This window comes from Phalangium opilio, unplaced genomic scaffold (assembly GCF_054372755.1).
Source record: "Phalangium opilio isolate 3A_F unplaced genomic scaffold, DU_Popi_V2 ptg000101l_1, whole genome shotgun sequence".
In the NCBI taxonomy this organism is placed as follows: domain Eukaryota; kingdom Metazoa; phylum Arthropoda; class Arachnida; order Opiliones; family Phalangiidae; genus Phalangium; species Phalangium opilio.
Genome location: NW_028324204.1, coordinates 4,870,087 through 4,876,393, shown reverse-complemented (window position 1 = coordinate 4,876,393; position 6,307 = coordinate 4,870,087).

The window sequence follows — 6,307 nt, the reverse complement described above, 5'->3', positions numbered from 1 at the left end:
TACCAGGTTAGTTTTTTTGTAGTTTTAAGTTGTAGTATTAAGTGCAAGCAAAAATATCATATTCTAATTATAGATTTTTTGTACAGCATTCATCTTGAACCCGTTAACTACGAGTTTTTCCAGAACATGAACCCTAAAACTCCAAACTCACATGTAAGTTTATCTAGTATATTATAATAAGGGACAGAGAACTTTATTCCCTAAAGTTCTCAAGTGAGTATCTGTTTGCGTTCATTGCTTCTCCGAGTCCTAAAGCGTTGGCGATATTCAGGAATAATTTGTACGGGATTTACATGCGCAAGTCGAGAGAGTAGTAGTAAATACCTCTAAATGCTCTAAGATCAGTTCAATTCTGTTCCATCAAATATCGCAGTACAGGCCTAATAAAGTTCTTTAAACAACACAAAAGGTTGATTTTGCTTGTTTTCTAGTTTACTCTTTATCATATAGTAAAATACGACTGAAACTAAGCCGTAAAATTAAGTTTGAAAATAAACGGCATTTCTAGAGTTAAACCAAGAAACAGTTAATATAATGTGTTAAAACATTATTATATCCGGTTTTAAATGTGTTTGGATCATGTGGTTTCTTCTATTAAAGACACTAGCTAAGCAACGAACCGGGAAGAGTTTCCGGTCTATGTAGACAGTATATTTTAAATAGTGTTTGCACCTATTGACGTTTTTTATATTTAGGAAGAAGTTTTTTTAAATTATGAAAATCTCTAAAACAATTTTTAATTTGAAGTTAATCATAAACCTAAAATTTTAAGGGTCTAGGATATGACGTTTTGGCAGGTTTAATGACTAGGGGTTTGCGGAGCCAACGTTGAGAATAATTCAACCAAACGACTTGCATAACGGTCACTTAGTGTTACCATAGGTTTATAACGTATAATCCATAAGTATGACACTACCTGTACTTTTTTGTGTTAGAGACTTACTGAGAGCTAGTTCGAAAGCGGCGCGAGAACCGACTATACTTGGTTTTGCAGTCCATCTTCCTAACCGACATCACTTCATTACAAGCTCTCAGTTAGCAGTGACAAACTTATGGGACATATCTTATGATCTTATGGTGTAACTGTTATCATTGAAATTCAGTAACGACTTGTGAGTGTGCATAAAGAATAAACATAAAAGCGAACGTACAAACATCTATATATATATATATATATATATATATATATATATATATATATATATATATATATATATATATATATATATATATATATATATATATATATATATGTTGCTGCTATTCATCCATTACAAATTATCCCTCCTTTACATCAAAAGCGTTAGGATAAGTATGGAGAGTCTGCTCGCCGGGTAAAATTTCCACATAGATAAAATTGCTTATTAGGATGTTTAGGTCTTGAATAAATCAGTTATAGAATACTATCTCTTACAATTTAAAAAAATATTTGAATTTCAGAAAGTGGACTTTTTTATAACGCCGTTTGAATTGTCACTATTGCCAAAATTGTACCCTTGGTGTCCCAGTCACGTATATGGCAGTAGCGACACCTACTTCTTTTCCAGAACACCAGAGAAGATTGTGAAAACTACATCTGAAGTCATCACTTTTCAAGCATCGGTAAAACACTTTATGCAGCATCTACCTTTACATAAAGTCGTTCAAAACATTTATAACACTTCATATAAGGCAAACAGAAATACTAGAAAGTGAGGCTATAAGGAAAGGGTGGGCTACGTATGGCTCTCGTTGTCCCTCAGCCAAAGGAAAAAATATTTCTGGCCCCTGTGGTATACTAGGTGAAAACTAGCGGATGAATACCGAGTAGACAGGCCAACCGAAATAACTTTCCAAGCTTGGGACTACAAAAACTATCAATACAAACAATCAGAAATATTCTATCAATCAATAAGCCTGAAAATTCCATCAGTTTTCGTCGAAGAGAGGAAAATTATAACGTAATATCAAAGTAGTGATCTGTTTGGTCGACCAAAAAAGACTAGGAAGAAAGACCTGGAGTACCTCTTAAAGGGTGGGTATCTTCCCATTGCGCAGAATTCCATTAGACCGAATTCCCATTAGACCGTATCCCGCCAATGTTTTTAATAAATTTAGCCCAACGGCGGGTTTGGTATTTACAATTCAAACGACCCTATTTGTCGAATTAAGCGACCCCAAAAATGCTATGTAGTTTAATTTTTATTAATGTCGTTTTTTAATGAAACGTTGTAAATACATTTTTACTGCCTTGGAAACGCCAATATTTGGTCTATTATAGTTGATATACATTATTTGTTCGGTGTGCTTAGTTCCCAGTTTGTTAAAATGGATCGTATAGCAAATAAAGGTGGATTTGTTTACGTGTATAACGGAAATTTATTTCGGCTTTATAAAAGCCTAGGCCAGTCCCGATTTTTTGTATGTAGAACCGGTGGTTGTAAAGTTAGAATGATTACTTTGGGTGAAGATATAACTCAGTCAGCTCCATCCAACTCACGCTCCGGATACTAAGGGTATGTTACAGCTAAGAGCTAAAGAATCGATGATGAGAGCCATGCAGCAAGATGATACTAGAAAACGACCTCGGGAGGTTTTCAACACCGTGTGTTCTGAAGCTAGAAAACAGGCGCTGGAGGATGCATTGAGTGTAATGGAGGTTCTACCTGAGTTTAAATCCGTACGGTCAGCCCTTTACAGGGAACAGAATAAGCGCTTACCAAATAATCCAGCCCACCGCCGAGATATAATACTTACTGAAGAATGGACGCGTCTTGCCGTTGGGGAACAGAGTGAGAACTTTTTACTTGTTGACGATGGAATAGATGACCGAATAATCGCTTTTGCCACTGATACGTTTATGAAAATCTTATGCCAGTCGTCATGTGTTTTTATGGACGGGACCCATTATGCCTGCCCAAGTCAGTTCGCCCAATTATATGTCCTTCACGGTTATTATAACGGTATAATGTTGCCACTTGTATATGCGTTACTTCCTGGACATTCGGCTGTGGTCTACAAGCGGTTTTTAAGCCTGGTCAAAGAAGCAGCTTCAGTTCGAGGATTTTCGTTTTCGCCCCCCAGTTTCCAAATTGATTTCGAGGCATCCATGATATCTTCTCTCAAGGTCGTTTTTCCGGATGCGATCATTCGAGGATGCCTATTCCATTATAGCCAGGCTATTTGGCGTGCCGCAAGTACAAAGGGGCTGTCGGTGGATTATAAACAGGACGATGTCGATCGAAAAATGATTCGTCGATTGATGGCTTTGAATTTGGTTCCCGTTGAAGAACACACTGCACTTTGGATTGAAATAGAAAAGGATTGTCGTCATGAAAACCCTAATGTTGTTTCGTTTTTAAACTACTTTGTTGAGACTTGGATGGACAACTGCTTACACCCACCAGAAATGTGGAACCACTTCGGTAATTTTCAAATGCGACGAATAACCACCTGGAAGGTTTTCATAACACGTTAAATTTGAAATTCAACGCAAAGCCAGCACTATTTCTTTTTATCGAAGAAGTCTGAAAAATGCAAATTGAGTAGACGAACCGCAAATTAGATAAAGACGCGGGAAAAAATGTGCACGAAGTTAGTTTAGCGTATAAAAATATCAACAAAAGATACAGCAATGCGGTTAATAATTATCATGAGAATGTTAAAAACCCATTGAAAAATAAAATAGAAATAGCCGTAATTGTGTAGCTGGAAATTTCCACACTAAATGCTTATGTAAAAAGTAACATAATTAGCATATGTAATTGTGCCAAATAAAATTGAATATAATAGCATACAGAAAAAGTGAAAATTGGACTTGACTATTTGGGCATGGGTTAAACGTTAGGTTAGGTTAGTAATATTTTATAAATCACTTAACAATGTTACGCCTTTTCCAAAATATTGATGTTTATCTTCATTGACTTCTCGAATAATATGCCTTTTCCGAAAAATTACGGTTAGGTTAGTAATATTTTATAAATCACTTACGCCTTTTCCAAAATATTGATGTTTATCTTCATTGACTTTTCGAATAATATGCCTTTTCCAAGAAATTACGGTTAGGTTTGGTTAGGTTTGTTTAGGACGTCTCTTCCTCTTAGGAGCCGTTATACACTTCAAGTACAGTAATACGGCTGGCTTAAAGTATTTTCGTGATAAATATAACATATAATAATAAATCAATATTAGCAATTGGTTTTATTATGTCATATTTTGCTGATTTATTACTATTTTGTTCTTATAATCCTTAGTTTTAAAATAATAATTTAGAAAATTTTTAGATCTTGTGTTCATTTTACGTAGGCCTTAAATTGTTTTAATTTTATTTAAATTTCATCGGGAAAACCCGAAGTGCGGGTTTTACGGTGCAATGGGATTGTCCCATTGGACAGAATCGTAAATCCGCCAAAGTGCGGGTTTTTCGGTCGAATGGTAATAGTTTTGGTTGATTGGGATTCGGCGCAATGGTAGTGAAGCTTAAAGGGTGTACTATGTAACAGGAGTTCCCGAAATAACAACCGCGATTCTAAAAAAAGAGCGGTTTTATGCAAAAATGCTAAATTGGAAATAGCGGCTGATGTTTGGGGAAACAGTAGTTGAAAAATTACTAGTCTTATAGTTTACCTTCTCTATTTTGTATATAAAAAACCATAACCTATCAAGTACAACCCAGCCTAACCTTTACTGTCAAGTACAAACGAACCTAAGCTTACCTATCAAGCACAACTAAAACTGGCCTAATTAACCTTACCAGACTTAATATTCCTTTAGTTCAAATAACTCAAATTACACCATCATAAACGACTATTGCTTTTTAGCCACATCGTAGTATACGATAGGCTCTTAGTTTGACCCGAGCCGTAGTAGTTGTAGTAGTGGTCGGGGTTGTCGCTTTCGTTACCGTTAGATTTTAGCTTAAAAGAAATTCGATAGTACCCCACTCATAGGGGGAGCTGAGCTCGGTTAGAGATTTTATTTTATTTTTTGGTCGCAGCCGGGATTCGAACCCGGGTCGCTCACGCAGTAGTAACACACCACTGTACCACGATGGCTAGACAGAAGCGGCTAGTTTTCTTCCTCTAATTTATCTCTAAAGGGTCAGGAATGAGGGAGAGCTCTATTTATAAGTGGGGTCGGATACTTTTGAAATTGTGTGTTTTGGTCTTTATATTTCTTTTCTTTTCATTTATGTGCTTATTAAATAGATAAGGATGTGGCTACTATTAAGACCCAGCCCTTGGGCCATCTTGTGAAATCCCGGTTTGGGGAACCACGGTAATGAGAACCACTATTATGGGGTTCGCTCATATGATTATTCCCCATCTTAAGTATTATGCTGCCCACCAGGGAAAGCCTTCATTCCCCTTAGTTCCCCACTTTCTTTAATTCAATTTCTCTTTCGCAAACTACATTTTTAAAGTCAATAATTAGCGCATGTCGATAAGGTAATGGATTAAATAGCGCTATTTTTTCTGAACCTCTTAAGGTTTCAATAATGATTCCATCTGTTTTGATTGTAACATCGTTAATCTGGATGATACCGAGCTACATCTATGAACCGAAGATGACTCATACCAATAACAGGAAGACATTCAAATCCTTCTCATACTCGATTTGCGACACTAGTTGGAGATTTTTGTGCTTCTTTTTCTCCGAACGTTAGTATTAGTTTCATGAAAGCCATAATCGCTAATGCAAAGCATTTTTGAAGCTTAAAATTTTTTTTTGGGTTTTGCGATAATTAAAACCGTTTCTGAGATAATATCCTATAAGTTATTTTGGGCGTAAAAGTTCTTGTTTTGTAAGTCGCCCACGGATACTATAAACTCTCTAGAAAAATTGGACTCTTTGTCGATGTAAAGTCAACAGCACTAGCTAGTGCATATTGGGATAATACTTTAAAATAATTCGTTAATTTCAAATTGTTAATGAAACAATAAACGAAATGCGTTTTCATAACGAAAAAGCTGTTTTAAATTTTCAGTGAGTGGTTACGTGAAAAATAGAAACTGTTGACTTTATTTTAATGCTCGTCTTTCGTTGTTACTCCAACAAAATTATTTTATGAAAGAAGCAAATTTAAAATGGTGTTAACTAATTCATAAGTTTACCAGAATGTTTACCGACCCTTGTTCAATATTTTCAGCTATGCTTGGAAATCCGATTTTGACATCGAGGCGAATAATTCTCGGTTTCTGGTCTACCTTCATACTTTTCTTCGTTATTGTGCTGGGAAGTACCATGAAATCTGAATTTTCGTCAATCGAATACATTAAAGTGGATACTTTAGACGACTTGATCGAACAAAAGGATCTTCATGGGCTTT